Source organism: Ranitomeya variabilis, chromosome 5 (genome assembly GCF_051348905.1).
Source record: "Ranitomeya variabilis isolate aRanVar5 chromosome 5, aRanVar5.hap1, whole genome shotgun sequence".
Classification (NCBI taxonomy): Eukaryota; Metazoa; Chordata; class Amphibia; order Anura; family Dendrobatidae; genus Ranitomeya; species Ranitomeya variabilis.
Window position 1 is genome coordinate 5,979,936 of NC_135236.1, and position 17,874 is coordinate 5,997,809.

The following is a 17,874-nucleotide window of genomic DNA, read 5'->3' on the forward strand; positions in this document are numbered from 1 at the left end:
CCAGACTTCCTTGCTTCAAGGAGTGTTGCTGCAGGGCACAGCATGGCAAACAAGTCGGTGACTTAATCTAAATTGGTTTGTGGCCTGTCTGGTGACTGGCTCGGGCCGGTGACTGTTGGTTGCAAATAACATAAGGATCTTCATAAATGTAGACTAATGTAATGTGCTGATTGTCTGCTCCCTGTTGGTGAATCTAGAGACTCGAGGGGGCAGAGTAGTTGCTGACTGTCATGGGCTTAACCTCAGAGGACTCCAGTCCCTGGAATTCATCTAATCAGGTGAGGTGATTACTTTTATTTTTATATTTTGAGCACCGAATCTTAACCACTAGACCACCAGGGATACTGCTCTTTGCAGCAGGAATTGGATTGGGCTAGAGATTACTGTTGAGTGGGGAAAGGTTTGACTGCAAAGATGAAAAATGTGGAGCGTATCCGTACAAAACTGGGCACCAGTGCCAAGAAGGTGTTGACCAACCATGTTCTCCAGCTTCAGTCTAAGGAGAGGTGGAGAATGACACGAGGCCTCTGACCAGTGTTCGGTGCTGTACATCTGCGCTGGAGCAGATACTGAGGGCGATGCATCAGATCACGATTCCACCCAGAACAAGAATCCACCTCCAGAAACTAAGTGAATTGCTGCACTCGTCATGATGAAGACTTGGAAACTGCAGGATGGAGCGAGGGAATGTGCTGATTCGGGAGTGGAAGGCCCTTCCTAAACAGGGTCTGCTGCAGAAAATACATAGTCTACAGTGGGCTTTTCCCTTCACCATACTGAGAAAATTTACTAACAGGAAGCCTGAAATGAAAGGGCAGTATCTCTAGTGTGGTTCCCTTCTGGAAGAGACCTTTCCCAGTGCCTGCGCAGGAGCGCGATGCTGGGGAGTCATGAAGCAAGCAGGAGGGCGGCATCGCAAGAAGGGAGGTGCCGGACCAAGACCTGCGACACTGACCGGACCACCTCGCAGGTGAGAAAGTTATTTTTCTTCTCTTCCAGGTTTGATCGAGGGCTTATCTTCAGCATTATAGAATGCTGTACATCAGCCCTGAAAGGTGATGACCTTAACTCGCATTGGCCAAACCTGGTGACGGGTGCGCTTAAGTACTACTAGGACAACCCCTTCTCATTCCCCACACGGCCTCAATAAAGTAAAAGCTCATACTCCCTGTGCCGGCTCTGTTCCCTCAGTGTCAGCCCTTGCTCTCCTTGGGACTCCCGCTGGCATCACGGTCTCCACCTTTGGACAAATTGAACATAAGGAGGAAGTCCAGTCTGCATCTGATCTGAACTTCGTCTTCATGTTCAATATGACAGAAGGCAGGGACCATGACCCCAGCGCTGATTGGGCACCACGTGTCGTGCAACCGCACAAGAGCCCCGGGACTGCAAGTGCTGACACCACAGCGCCAGCACAGCAACAGAGTATAGGCTATTTTCTCAGTCGCCCATGACAGCACTACCAGAGAGAGGGAATCCGCCCTTCAGGGACAGGAAAACCTACAGGATAAAAGGGCGGTACCTCTCTCCTGCCTCAGTTTTGTTTCCTGTCCCTGACAGGGGAACCCTCAGGATCGGTACCTGTATCCGGAGCCGACCAGTGGAGGTATGACGGCGGGGAGGCCCCTGTCACCGCTGGCTTGGTGTCCGCCGCTTCTGGGTCCGATGGGGCTGCAGAGCGTGCGGAGGGGAGCGCGGCTGCCTCCCCGGATTGGGGTAGGGGCTTCAGGGACCCGGCATGCCTCTGCAGAGAGGCCTGGTCCGGAGCGACGGCCTGGTGTGTGAGAGCACCAAGATGGCCGCCGCACCGGATATAGACGCTGTCTACTTCCGGGGATCGCGCATGCGCACTGGGGACCAGCGCTTCCCTGCAACGCAGCCTGGAGGAGGGGTGATCGGCGGGCTATTTAAAACACCGCTGTGAGAGCGCCCTTTGCTGCATGCAGTCCCAGTATGGCGGACAGCGATCAGCAGCTCCAGCCGGCGCAGCCCTTACAGCCACCGCCGCAGCAACAGCAGCGCAAGTCGGGCGAGACAAAGAGAAGGACCTCTGCAGGCACCCGAAGTACCCGCTCCAGGAGTCATTCCACGCCGCAGAGTAAAGCCTCCAATATGTCCAGCCAGCCGACACCTTCTACTTCGGGTCTCATACAAGATCCCGTGCCTCCTCCAGAACTGGTACTTGTAGCTGCGCAAGATGGGTGAGAGATCTTCGTGAAAGTGCACCAAGTAATTAGGATCCCCTTTTCCGTTTATTTTTTAGGCAAGAAAAAAAACGGTGAAAACTAAACATAGACTGTCCCTTATGTGGAGAACCCCTGTTACAGAACTGGGATAAAAAATTATGCGGTTCCTGTATAGGACAAGTCCTTTGTGAGGAAACCCCTAGTTTTGCCTCTGAATTACGTTCAGTAATAAGATCAGAGGTAGAAACAGCGTTTAAATCCCTTAAAGGGGAGGGGGTTAAGGAGAGAACACCTGTCCCCCTTTCTCACTCCAATACTTCTAGCTCTGATGAGGATGTGTCAGACAAGGAAGGTTCCTTCTCCTCCTCAGACTCGGAGAGTGGAGGCCGCCACTGCTTCCCCTTAGATGAAGTAGATGCCCTTGTAAAGACTGTAAGATCTACAATGGGGGTCCTAGACCCACGTCCTGACAAAACGGTACAGGACATTGTTTGGCAGCCTGGGCCAGAAAAAACGCAGAGTTTTCCCACTTAATGAAAACGTGCAGGCCCTGATTAAAAAGGAGTGGGAGAAGCCAGAAAGAAAAAACTCATCTGTACCCTCCCTTAAAAGGAAATATCCTTTTGCGGAAGATGATTCTACAGCATGGGACAAAGCCCCTAAACTTGACGTGGCAGTAGCTAAAGCGTCAAAGAAATTTGCGCTGCCCTTTGAGGACATGGGTACGCTAAAAGACCCCCTTGATAAGAGCCGACACCTTCCTAAAAGGGGCCTGGGAGTCAGCAGGGGGATGTTTAAGAACCGCCATAGTGGCCGCATGTACTTCCAGATCTCTAATGATTTGGATAGACAATCTGGAGAAACAGTTAAGGGATGGAGTATCCCGACAAAGTCATCGAATCAATTCCCATGATTAGGGGGGCGGCAGCCTTCTTGGCTGACTCTTCGGCGGACTCTATCAAACTGACTTCAAAATCGGCAGCCCTGTCCAATGCAGCTCGTAGAACGCTGTGGCTGAAAAACTGGCCAGGCGATCTACAGACAAAACAAAAACTTTGTTCAATCCCATGTGAGGGAAAATTTCTGTTTGGAGAAACCCTAGATGACATTTTACAAAAAGCAGGGGATAAGAAGAAGGGGTTCCCTAACCTGGCCGCACCATACGTTAGGCGGCCCTTTCGGAACAGGAAATTTTTCTGCAGACGCCCCCCTAGAGAACAGAACAGGTGGGATGAGGGGAGAAATAGAGACAGGGGCTTCCTCTTTGGCAACTCCCCCAGAAATAAAAAAAACCCTAAGTGACACCTCCCCCAGGGTGGGAGGGAGACTGTCTCAATACCTTCTGGCCTGGGAAAAAATCTCTTCCAGTACTTGGATTTTAAACCTAATAAAAATGGGACTTCAAATAAATTTTACCACCCTTCCTCCCCAACACTATGTGGTCACTCCATTGAAACCTTCATGGCGGCAACAACAGGCCTTGGAACTAGAAATCTCAAAACTCATAACCAAAGATGTGATCCGAGAAGTTCCATTACCGGAAAGAGGGAAAGGATTCTTTTCCCCACTGTTTCTGATTCCAAAGCCAGACGGTTCCTTCCGCACAATAATAAATCTACGGAGATTAAACAGTTATGTAAAGAATCAAACATTCAAAATGGAATCGATAAGATCTACAATAAAAAAACCTGTTTCCAAATTGTTTCATGGTAGTGTTGGATCTCAGCGATGCGTACTATCACGTCCCCATCCACAAAAACTCACAAATACCTCAGATTAGCAGTAGTCATGGAGGGAGTAGTGAAAGAATACCAGTACAAGGCCCTCCCGTTTGGCATTTCGGTAGCGCCCCGTGTTTTTACCAAGGTGGTAGCAGAAATGATGGCCCACATAAGGGAGGAAAATGTTATTATAATACCATACCTAGACGACTTCCTGATTGTCAGCAACTCAGCCCAACATTGTCGCCAACAGTGCAGCAGAGTGATAAAAACTCTAACGGAATTAGGTTGGCTCCTAAATCTCCAGAAGTCAAAACTGGAACTGACCATGGTACAAGAGTTTCTGGGCCTAACTCTGGACTCAGTTTTACAGGAATGTCGCCTTCCAGGCCAGTCCCACGGGGTGGGGAGCTCACCTGGGAAACAGTGTTACTCAGGGGGTCTGGACAGATCGAGAATACCAGGTATCCTCAAATCAAAAAGAACTTTGCGCAGTGAGCCATGCTCTGTCAGTTTTTCTTCCCAAACTACGGGGACAACATGTCCGGGTTTTTTCGGACAATCAAGTAGTAGTGGCCTACCTGAACCACCAGGGGGGGACCAGATCCCAAGCCCTGATGGAAACTACTTCCCAGATCTTCACCTTAGCCGAACATCACTTCCTATCCCTCTCGGCGCTACACATAAGAGGCGTAGTGAACAAAAAGGCAGACTTCCTAAGCCGTACCCAGCTGAAACGGGGAATGGGCTCTGAACCAAAGGGTCTTCGATCAGATCAGAAAAATCTGGGGGGTACCAGTAATAGACCTCTTCGCCAGTATAGAGAACAGAAAAGTTTTGTTCTCTAAACCACAGAGGGAACCCCCGAGCACTGGATGCATTCTCGATTCCCTGGACTCACGGTCTGACATATGCCTTTCCCCCTTATATACTTATACCAGCAGTCCTACGGAAGATAAGACAGGACGGGGCGAGAATTATTCTAATAGCCCCCTTCTGGCCCAAAAGGGCCTGGTTTTCCTGGCTGAGAATCCTATCGGTCACAGATCCCTGGGTCCTTCCGGATCTTCCGGACCTCTTATCACAGGGGCCGGTGTTCCACCCTCAGTCAGCAAATCTACACTTGACAGCGTGGAACTTGAAAGGTCACTGCTAAGGGCAAGGGGATTCTCAGATAATTTAGTCTCCACGCTATTAAAAAGTAGGAAGACAATAACAACTAAAATCTATGGTAAAACTTGGAAAAAGTTTCTGTCCACCTCCGGGGTAAAACTACAAGATGGGGTTCCAGTGGTCAAAATATTAGAGTTCCTACAGAAAGGCTTGGATATGGGCCTATCGGTGAGCACCTTTAAAGGTGCAAGTAGCAGCCTTAGGGGCGTTATACAATGATAGTATTGCCACTAACCCATGGATAGCAAGATTCATTAAAGCCGCTGTACGGTCTAGGCCAATAAAAATCAGAAACCCTCCATCTTGGGACTTAAACTTAGTACTATCAGCTCTGACAGAACCCCCGTTTGAACCCATAGATTCGATACCACTTAAAATCTTATCCCTCAAAACGGCCCTTCTTACAGCACTAACATCTGCCCGTAGGATTAGTGACCTTCAGGCTCTATCTGCGAACCCTCCCTTCATACAAATCATGGAGGATAGGGTAGTGTTGAGAACAGACCCTGCTTATCTACCCAAAGTTGCTTCCAATTTCCATAGATCCCAGGAAATAATCCTTCCTTCTGTCCAAACCCGAAAAATCAAAAAGAGGAAAAATTCCACACCTTAGACGTGAGAAGGTGTCTAATACACTACCTAGAATCCTCCCGTCAGTGTAGGAAGGAAGGCTGTCTTTTTGTCTGCTTTCAGGGACCTAGAAAAGGACTCAAAGCCTCCAAAGCCACTATAGCTCGTTGGGTTACTGATGCGATAGCCTTGGCATACTCGTCCACGGGAAACGCAGTTCCTGAAGGACTCAAGGCACACTCTACAAGGGCTATGGTGACCTCCTGGGCCGAAAGGTCGGAGGTACCAATAGATAAAATCTGTAAAGCGGCCACCTGGTCAACACCTTCAACCTTCTTTAGGCACTATCGCTTAGACTTAGCCTCTTCGTCGGACTTAACCTTCGGAAGAAGGGTCTTGCAGGCTGTGGTCCCTCCCTAAAAGCAATAATCTCTGCAATTCTCTCTGGTAGTGCTGTCATGGGCGACTGAGAAAGTCGTAGTTACTCACCGATAACGGTGTTCTCAGAGCCCATGACAGCACCTGCTTATTCCCCCCCCTTATCACGTGTGCGGTGAGCACTTTAATATACGAAGTGTGTGTTTGATTTAGACACGGTGTAATCTTCATAAGTATTTTGCTAAAAATGTGTATTTCTTGTTGTCACTAACCTGGAGGACCTCTGATGCTCTGTAAACTAAACTGAGGCAGGAGAGAGGTACCGCCCTTTTATCCTGTAGGTTTTCCTGTCCCTGAAGGGCGGATTCCATCTCTCTGGTAGTGCTGTCATGGGCTCTGAGAAACACCGTTATCGGTGAGTAACTACGACTTTATTGGAGCCAAACTTGGGGAATGAGAAGTGGGTGTCCAAGTGGTGGACAGCCCCTCTAAAGGCAAAGTTCAGAAAGAATTGACATACCAAATCTACCTCCTCCTCAAGTAGGCATAATCTCTTCAGATTTCAGCTCTGAAGGAGCCTGGGGAGTTGAATGTTAAAGTTAAATGTGGAGAGCACTCAATAAATTTTGGGATATCTTGAGATTGGACAACACTCTAAATCACTTTATCCCCAAATATCCAGCAATTACCTATAGAAGGTCCCGTAATCTAAGGGATATGTTGGTCCAGAGTAATTTGGAGGGTCCCAAAGAGAGAACTATATTCAACTCGGGAAAACCAATATGGGGGTGCAAACCATGTGGATCTTGCGTGGCTTGCTCCAATATCAATACAACACAGAACTTTGCTGACTCCTCTGGCATGAAGACTTTTAAAATTACCCACAGCATCAATTGTAAAACAATGGGCGTAATTTACTGTGCGAGTTGTCCGTGCAAAAAACTGTATGTAGGCATGACATCACGTGAACTGAGGAAGAGAGTCAGGGAACATGTACTCGATATCCAAGCTGCGGAGGGTATCACAAACATCGCTGAATTAAAAACGATACCCCGTCATTTTAAGCTTTTCCATGGATGTGATTCATCCCTTTTGAAGGTAAGTGGGATAGATAGAATCATTATAGGGACCCGGGGTGGGGACTGGAAAAAGCGGCTGGCACAGAGAGAAATACAGTGGATTTGCAAACTAGACACTGTGTCCCCTAAGGGCTTAAATGAGGCCCTGAGTTTTGTGCCTTTTCTCTAATTAGTTTCTCCCATTTTGTTATTTGTTATATGTTTTTAATGGTTTTTTTAAAAATTTGTTTCTTATTTCTCTGTTTTATCTTTTGTTTTTGTTTTTAGTTATTTCGCTGTTTGACATGAAACCTATGGACTACATGTGCCCGTTTTAGAATCTCTTCATTTGCTGTTACATATGGATCAATCTTTTTCTACATTATACTATGTTCTTGTTTATATATATATATATATATATATATATATATATATATATATATATATATATATATATATATATTATTTGTTTGGTTGTTGTTTTTTATTTTATTTCTTGTGTTTTTTTACTTTTTTTTGCATTATTCGACTTTGTATATATTGTTTTGTATATCTTGGTCCGCTGTGGACATGATGGTATATTTTTTTCATATACATATTATACGTCTATGCACTTCACAGTTTAACTTGCCCCCCTTTTGGGAGCTATCTTAGTTTCACTTTTATATATAAGATTTTGACACGCTCCCTTACTACTTGGTCATCTTATCGGTGTCTCTGACTTAGGTGCTGGGGCTCGGCATTCTGACTGTCTTAATCTCCGGTCATGTGATGCGCTCCATGGAGACGCGTCCTTGATCTCCAGGAGATGACGGCAGTATTACCATGCATGGTAACTTAGTCTCGCCATCTATTTGCTGTTTTGCACGATGCACTTTCTATGATTGGTCCTTAGGGATATATAAGGCAATGTGACGGGCTTACCTTCAGTCTCCCTCGTCAAAGCTGAAGCGAAACACGTGTTATCATCAGGGTATGTCTGATCATGGATACATTTCATATGATTATGTTTTGGTGTACTTTGTAACTATTTGAGTTTATTTTTCTTTGTTTTCCTCCTTTATTTATTGTGCACGGCACTTTACTATATCTATTTTTGGAGGCATAATATTTATTTATTTTATGTATATAGTTTACTCATGCACAGCATTACTTTCTTGATATATGCACTTTATATTAAATTTTTTCGCAATATTATGCGATTTACTTAGTGCACTTTAGAGGTAATTTACTATCTGGGCAAAATTGATTTTTTTATCACTGTATTTACTTTTTGAGTATTTATTTTTCATATTAATTCTATTATATGCACTATATGCACTTTATATTTTATTCTTCCATATGGAATATATTATGAAAAATGAACAGTGCATAATATGTAAAATTACCTAAAAAATTTACTGTCATGCCCGTGTATGATAACCTGCATTCTATTGCCACCTGGTGGTCCTTTCCTGAATTTTAAATTGTTCTTATTATGTTTTCAATAAAATTTATATTTTAATCCTTAATTATTGGTTGTTGTTTCATATTTTTAGGCGTTATATACTTATACAGTTACACGACCATATATACTGTTGTTTACTTGGTGCATTAGCCTGGGGAGTTGGTCAATTCAGATTGTTCAGAATCCCCCCTTGTCAGAAGGGAAACATGCTTGGTTGTGCCTTCCGGCTGAAGACACAGGAAAATTTAAGTTGTTAGATCTACTATGGGAGTGGAAACCTCTAGAGAACCTATTTCTGTACAGGATCCTAAATTTAACAGCCTGGAGAAACGCGAACATTGTGTTCCAGGTCCATAAAAACCTACTGAATGGAAAATACCAGTTAAGGCTACTTTCACATTAGCGTTGTGCACTGCACGTCGCAATGCGGCGCACCGACGCATACTGTGGAAGCGCCGCACAACGGGGGCAGCGGATGCTGTTTTTCAACGCATCCGCTGCCCCATTGTGAGGTGTGGGGGGCAGCATGTGCGGGGTTACATGCAACTTTTTTGGTGGCGACGGACCAACGCAACCGTCGCACGACGGTTGCGACGTGTGGCAATGCGTCGCACTGCTGTCGCTAATGCAAGTCAATGGAGAAACACGCATCCTGCAAGCACTTTTACAGGATGTGTTTTTCTACAAAACGGCGCATAGCGACAGCAGTGCACGACGCTAGTGTGAAAGTAGCCTAAGGTGTTTGTTCCTAATGTTCTTTGAAGTACCCATTTGATTATTTTTGTGAAATGTGGGAACAATATCTCGGGGTGGCTGTAAAGATCAAAGAGCCTTCTGCATCTACAGTACCGATGTCTTCCCTTCAGGGTAGCTTTAGCGCCCAGAATCTTTACCATAACAGTGGCAGAAATTAATAAGGACAAAACCACCCTGACGATAGTGATAGGAGAATCAGGAGGAGACTGTGGGGGCTGTCGGGCAGGTCCTATCTTAGCAGATCTAGGATAGATTGTGCACAAGGACAAATAGAAAATAGATCCCAAGAACTTGAAGGGGTTCTGTCTGGATTCTGTTCACCAACAATGTGTTATTCTACCAGAGAAAATCGGACACAAGATCGTAGAAGCTGAAAAACAGCAGGATATTTCAGTAACAGAAATGTGGCGACACCGCATTAAATGTGAATTATCCAGACATATTATTTCAGTAGGCCCAGGGCCATGAGCAAGAGTTCATGTGAGAATGACTGGTGACCCCCTATTGTCCCTGAATTAATGTTCACTGGCTGCTGATTAGTTATTGTATCTGTCCTATATTGCAGTCCTAGTATTGTTCTACTATCTTTGGGAAACAAAGGCACAATGTTTGAATGTTTAATATGTTGATGACCCATTGGTGTTCTGCAATATGAAGGACAATCTATGCATGTTGTTTGCACACTCCTCCAGTGAGGGATGGCCTCCTACCTATTATCCCAAGCCTGTGGTGGTAAGACTGAATGAGAAGTTGTGACCTGTAAGGCTATGTGCACACGTTGCAGTTTTGGCCATGTGGATCTGCAGCAGTTTTCCATGCGGTTTACAGTACCATGCAAACCTATGGAAAAACAAATCTGCTGTGCCCATGCTGCAGAAAATTCCACACTGAAAACGCAGCGGTTTTTCTGCATAATGTCAATTTTTTGTGCAGAGTCTGCAGCGTTTTACACTTATGCCATTATAGGAATCCGCAGGTGTAAAACGCAGGTGAAATCTGCACAAAACCCACAGGTAAAACGCAGGTTATTTCACCTGCGAATTCTGCAGAATCTGCACAGAAAAATCCACATCGTGTGCACATACCCTCAAAAGGAGGATCTGCCTGTGTTCAGAGAGTCTACATCACAGAAATCATGGCTCCAACTGAAGAAATACAGAGCTGCCTCATTGACCATCACTGAACCCTCAAAGACGTTTCGAGAATCAAAGTTGGGACAATCAAGTCACCTGGCCTCGTACATCAATGGACTGTCGGCTTCAGAAGCTTGTCGTTACCACCTCACTGTGGGGGTATTCGGCACAGGAAGCAGCTCTGATCCTGCTGAGTCAGCAGAAGGGCGAGGCTTTGTAATTTGCACCATCTTGGGTATTTCCTGGGACTGTTCTGTATGCTATTGTGTGTTGGTTAAATAAATTGCCACACTTTTACCCTCACCCAGTGGTGTTTGAGTAGTGTTCTGCCCTCGGGGAGGGTTCGGTGGTATGAGCTCTGGTCCATGCAGGCTTTCTAAAGACAGCCGTGCTAGCGGACGAGCGAGTGCACCCACTGAACCTGTATATAAGAAGCAATGTCCTTGTTAGGCTTCCAGGGCTACAATTACGGCAGTCGAGTGGGCGCAATAACATACACGATGCCTTCAGTGGAAGATCCTGACTGTGCAGTCTATGGGATCGGGTCATCTGCACAAGAAATGTTCTTTATCAACAAGTTTTAAACTTGCTGATGTGGTGGATGGGCAGAAAAAACACCTTATAGGGAACCTGTCGGCAGGACTGTGCTCAGTAACTACAGACTGTCAGGTCAGCGCCGTTATACTGATTACACTGATACCTGGCGATGAAATCCGTCTTGTGGTGGTTGTTCAGTCTTTATTTGCAGTTTTGAGGTAATGATATAGCTCGTGCTGCGGGATGGCCTGTGGGGGGGTCTTCATGTGGGGCTCTGATTAGGTCTTCATCTGTATGGCTTCTGACAGGTCACTGATCCCTCACTGCAACGCCCCTAGTTTACATGATGAATATATATAATTATGGACTGAATGAGACTGAAATTCAGCCCTGTCATTTGAAATCTCAGGCCCACATTGTCCTCGCCCTGGGCACAAGATGGGGATATATTACTATTACCCTAATAATATTGCTATATAACATTAAATAATTATAATATCAAAAATAAGAATATTGTAATGTTACAGACATACCAACAAGCCCTAACCAAATGTCACCAGCATATACAATACTGATAATGCCACCATACTGATCCTTTAAAGGCGCTGAGGTTAAAGTCTGTAATTTCAGACTTCTGAGTCCTTAAAGGGAACCTGTCACCTGAATTTGGCGGGACCAGTTTTGGGTCATATGGGCGGGGTTTTCGGGTGTTTGATTCACCCTTTCCTTACCCGCTGGCTGCATGCTGGCCGCAATATTGGATTGAAGTTCATTCTCTGTCCTCCGGAGTACACGCCAGCGCAAGGCAATATTGTGCCTCCTCATAATAATGACCCTCAGTACCTCTTAATTGTAATAATGCTCCTGAGCAGGGGTGTACATAGGACTTTTTCTAGGTGGCACCTGTTATTTCTATCATGTCACAGTCAAAGAAAGCAGCAACGGAGAAGCAAATGTTTAGCATCACTTAGACAGTTATTTTGCCCCTACTGAAGCTCTTACGTGGTCTCACTATCATACTCCGTAGAGTATTAGGCCCCCACAAAGTGTGATTGCACCACAAACCTTAACAAAGTATAATGCCCACAGCACCCCACACAGTAGGACTGTCACCACAGCCTCCCATACAGTATGGTATTCATCATAGCCCCCAATATACAGTATGAGGCACAACAGACTCCCACACAGTATGATGCCCACCACATGCCCCTAGATAAAATGTAATGTCCACCAAAGCCCCCCGTACAGTATGAGGACCCCATAACCGTCCTATACAGTGCGATCGTCATTACAGCTCTTAACATAGTATAATGTACCCCATAGCATAGACCTCCAGACAGTATATGTCCACCACAGCCACCCTACACAGTTAGATGGTCCCACACAGAATAAACTCCCATACACTGAACATCCCCCAAAGCCTAAATACTGCATGACGATCCCCGCACAGCCCTGCATATGGTATGATGGTCCCTCCCACAGCCCCCTATAAAGTAGGATGGTCCCATGCAACACCTCCCCACATAGTATGATGGTATGCCTCACAACTCCTTATATATTATGATGGTACACCTCAGAGCCCCTATGTAGTAGTATAGTACTCCCAACAACCCTGCATATAGTATGATGTTTCACCTCCTGGCCCCCTATATTGGATGAGGGTCCACCTCACAGCCCACCATATATAATGATGGTCCCTCCAACAGTCCCCTATATAGTGTGATGTTTCACCTTATAGCCCCCTATAAAGTATGATGGTCCCCCCAACATCACCCCATACAGTATGACGGTACATATGATACAGCTTCATATATATTATGATGGTACATCTCATCTAGTTTGATAGTCCCCCCCCCCCCCAAGAGCCCGTCATATAGCATGATAGTCCACCCCACAGCCCCTTAAATGCTATGATGGTCTAACTCACAGCACCCCATATAGTGTGATGGTTCCCCACAACCCACCAAAAATAAAATCCCTCATCCACCAGCGTCTGACTCCGCTTCTATCCATTTTCGCAGTGGATGCTGGCGGCGCGATACAGTGGCATCATTGCACCACTGACATCCCCTGTTGGTGCTGGCTTCTGGCAGGTTGCAGACAGAGGGGACACCCACGGCCTGCTGGGTTAAGTGATGGAGTCAGTAACTTTGTGCTCCGTCACAGCTGTTAACAGTATGGGAGTCGAGGATGCAGAATCTGATAACAATGTAGCAGACAAGGCGGCCCATAACCAGACAGGCCCTTCTGGCATTTGCCCGAATTGCTAGATGGCTAGTCCAGCGAGAGAGTGAATTATTATTTGATCCCTTGCTGATTTTGTAAGTTTGCCCACTGACAAAGACATGATTTTTCCAAAGCGTTTGATACCGTGCCGCAGAAGAGGTTGGTACACAAAATGAGAATGCTTGGTCTGGGGGAAAATGTGTGTAAATGGGTTAGTAACTGGCTTAGTGATAGAAAGCAGAGGGTGGTTATAAATGGTATAGTCTCTAACTGGGTCGCTGTGACCAGTGGGGACCGCAGGGGTCGGTATTGGGACCTGTTCTCTTCAACATATTCATTAATGATCTGGTAGAAGGTTTACACAGTAAAATATTGATATTTGCAGATGATACAAAACTATGTAAAGCAGTTAATACAAGAGAAGATAGTATTCTGCTACAGATGGATCTGGATAAGTTGGAAACTTGGGCTGAAAGGTGGCAGATGAGGTGTAACAATGATAAATGTAAGGTTATACACATGGGAAGAAGGAATCAATATCACCATTACACACTGAACGGGAAACCACTGGGTAAATCTGACAGGGAGAAGGACTTGGGGATCCTAGTTAATGATAAACTTACCTGGAGCAGCCAGTGCCAGGCAGCAGCTGCCAAGGCAAACAGGATCATGGGGTGCATTAAAAGAGGTCTGGATACACATGATGAGAGCATTATACTGCCTCTGTACAAATCCCTAGTTAGACCGCACATGGAGTACTGTGTCCAGTTTTGGGCACCAGTGCTCAGGAAGGATGTAATGGAACTAGAGAGAGTACAAAGGAGGGCAACAAAGTTAATAAAGGGGATGGGAGAACTACAATACCCAGATAGATTAGCGAAATTAGGATTATTTAGTCTAGAAAAAAGACGACTGAGGGGCGATCTAATAACCATGTATAAGTATATAAGGGGACAATACAAATATCTCGCTGAGGATCTGTTTATACCAAGGAAGGTGACGGGCACAAGGGGGCATTCTTTGCGTCTGGAGGAGAGAAGGTTTTTCCACCAACATAGAAGAGGATTCTTTACTGTTAGGGCAGTGAGAGTCTGGAATTGCTTGCCTGAGGAGGTGGTGATGGCGAACTCAGTCGAGGGGTTCAAGAGAGGCCTGGATGTCTTCCTGGAGCAGTACAATATTGTATCATACAATTATTAGGTTCTGTAGAAGGATGTAGATCTGGGGATTTATTATGATGGAATATAGGAATATAGGCTGAACTGGATGGACAAATGTCTTTTTTCGGCCTTACTAACTATGTTACTATGTTAATCTTGACATCAAGAGATAGAATATCAAAAATAAAATCCAGAAGATCATAAGAGGAGTGCCATAGACAGTTTAAAAACCGGTGGTAGTTCCCACAATTGCCAGTTCCAAGGGTTGGGGAGCCCACCTGGATGGCCTCTGGGATTCCACAACAAAAAAAACAGTTCATCAAACTTAAAAGAAGCTGATGGCAGTGAGAAAAGCCATACAAGTAGCATCAAGATGGCTTAGGGGGAATATGTGGTAATACGGTCTGACAACAAAACAACAGCGGCCTGTGTAAATGCCTGAGGAGGGACAAGGTCGGGTCCATGAAGGATCGAAGTGGCCAAAATATTTCTACTGGCAGAAGAAAAAAGTTTGTCCCTGTCAGGCCGACATTAAAAAGGATCAGAAAACATAGCCGACTACTTAAGGCGTCATTTATTCATTCAGTCAATGAGAATGGACTTTAAATGGTAAAGTTCTCAGTCAAATCTGTACGATATGGGGTCTTCCAGAAATAAACTTTGCAATCAGAGGAAATCGCCAGGTGGAGAATTTTTTTTCCCCTTAATCCAGGGGAATTCCCTCATGGGGTGGATGCCCTCCTACAAAAGTGGGACTTTCACCTGGCTTACGCTTTTCCACACTTCCCTATGATACAGATAGCGTTGAGGAAAATGCGCGAGGAAGGGGCCAGAGTCATATCAATTGCCCCCTTTTTTTTTGCCCAAAAGGGCATGGTCTAACTGGCTGAGAATCATGTCAATCTGAGACCCCTGGATACTGCGTGACAGTCCCAGCATCCTGTCCCAAGGTCCAGTTTTCCATCCTCAGGTTCACAGCCTACAACTAACTACCTGGAACTTGAAAGGGGACGATTATCGTCCAGAGGGTTCTCAGAACTTAGTCTCCACTGTCCTTTTGAGTAGAAATAAAAGGTTACCTCCCTTAAATATGTTTAAGTCTGGAACAAGTTTTCAGAATTTCCCAGATGCAATCTGTCTCTGTCTACTCAACCACATGTTCCACTTATAGAAGTGCTGGAATTCCATTGACCAAGGCCTGGACGAGGCTTCTCCAGCAGTGCTCTGAGGGTAGAGGTCTCTACCCGGGGCGTTACTTCATCAATAAAACGGTTCCTGCTCCGGGAGGTGGATACTCTCTTGGTACGGTGCTGTCATGGTTCGGGAAAATCCAATTACCGGTAAGCAATTGTCATCTTTCTGTTCTGCTTTTATTATGCAGGAAATCTTTTTCTTATCACAATGTTTAAAAAATGAAAAAAGCAGTTTGCAAATTTCACAGCAATCAGTTCTAGCCATGCTCAACTCGTACATCCCATACTGTCAGGAAGAGTTTTCCACTATCAGATGCCCGATTTCAATGACTGATAACAACTGTGTATACAGCTGATAACACAGGATCCACCATTTACAATACGGTAGGTGATGTCACAGCTCACCTAATCCTCCTGTACAATGTCTGATAACACCTCTATATACAGCTGATCACACAGGATCCACCATTCACTATAGGTGATGTCACAGCTCACCTAATCCTCCTGTACAATGACTGATAACACCTATATCCCGCTGATAACACAGGATCCACCATTCACTATAGGTGATGTCACAGCTCACCTAATCCCCCTGTACATTGACTGATAACATCTCTGTATACAGTAGATAATACAGGCTCCACCATTCACTATAGGTGATGTCACAGCTCACCTCCTGTACAATGACTGATATCACCTCTTGTCAGGGATCCCTCCGTGCTGCTACCAATTTGTCACGTACCCGCTCTCACACGTGACTTGGGGTTGTGCCTGCAAGGGTTAATCTATCTCCCCTCTCTCAGTCCAGCATTCAATCTGTCCTATGCTGTAATGGGAGCATAAATCACACACCGACCCAGGCCACACACCCATTCATACACGCTGCCACCCCTCACCGAACACACGGGCGATGAGTCCCAGAAATTTACTACTACTGTCTGCCACTCATAAGGCTATCACACAGTTTAAGGCTATGGATTCTTTACAACATATGAGGTTCAACTTGTTAAAGTTTTATGCTTTAATACAAAAAGGTTCAGTGCTTACAGTAAAAAGAGTATAAGAATATGGTAATAAAAAGACATACAGGTATGCAAAACAGAACAGGAGAAAACTTACAGACATAGCTAACTTGTAGTCTGCTTCTGCTCCCAGAGGGTAGGATGAATATAGACTGGATCACATCAGCTCAGCTGCCCCCATTATGTGAACAATTTTGACTGTATACAAGCCAAATTTATAGAGTCACCCTGGAGGTCAGATTTCTAGACCAGCCCCTCAAGTTGATATTCTAATTGCTTGTTTTTGATTATACCACGGCTGTTCCCCCAATGAATATATTATTTTCTCTGAGATTCTTTGTGTAAAGCTTCCCACATAGATAGTGTCAGGCTGTAATTGACATCTCTCTTCAAAGAGCTAGGAGGTGTCAAATGTTCCCTTTCTTGGTTCCCAGCAGGACCCCCTTGTGAGATCGGAGACAGTAGACTGCCTTCTCAAGACACATGTGTTGTGTCCTGTGTGGCCTGCAGCCTTCAGGACAGATGTTAAATTACTGCTAATCACACAATAGACCTATACATATTTCACTACACACACACACACACACACACATATATTGGTCTGTCTCTATAAGGATGTCGCTAAAAGGATAATAACAAATATTATAGCAGAAATATGCCAGAAAAATAACCCCCTGCTATAGATGCTTCATTTTTATTTTTATTATGCTTTGTTACTGCTATCAATCTGACAACCTATCTGCTTCATCCCCAGGTATGTCCGCTGGCTGCTACCCCAATCCCATCACCATCACCCCACTTTCCTGATCTTCCTCACCCTGATATTTCTTCCTGGTATGACCGCTGGCTGCTATGACGTTTTTTTTGTTTTTTTTGTTTGTTTGTTTTTTCCCCCTTCCCATGCATGTTTTCTCATTGTAATTCCTTGATGCCAATACACAGTTTGGCTTTATCTTTCCATTTGGGTCTATTTCCCCTTGCATTTTCCCTTCTGACTTCTAATTAATCCCCTCCTGTGTCTGTGACCAGTCTCCCTGCTGCCCCTCCCTCCTGATCACACCTGGCCTATTTCATGAGCCCTTAGCCTGTTCTAAATTCAGAGTCACAGGTCTGTCTGGACCTTGGTCTGTCTCTATAAGGATGTCGCTAAAAGGATAATAACAAATATTATAGCAGAAATATGCCAGAAAAGAGCCAGAAGTGAACAGAAGGTAAGACTAACCCCTGTTAATAACTGTACTCAATTTCATTAACTTTCTGCCACACTATGCTGACATACGCTATAACAGTTTTGGCTCCCTTACTCCTCACTCT

General features: G+C 45.1%; 1 protein-coding gene across 1 annotated transcript in view; it reads right to left on the reverse strand.

The window, feature by feature from the left end:
* FGF11 (fibroblast growth factor 11) overlaps positions 1–17,874 on the reverse strand; it is a 1,303,510-nt gene that overhangs the window by 876,089 nt on the left and 409,547 nt on the right. The window lies entirely within an intron of this gene.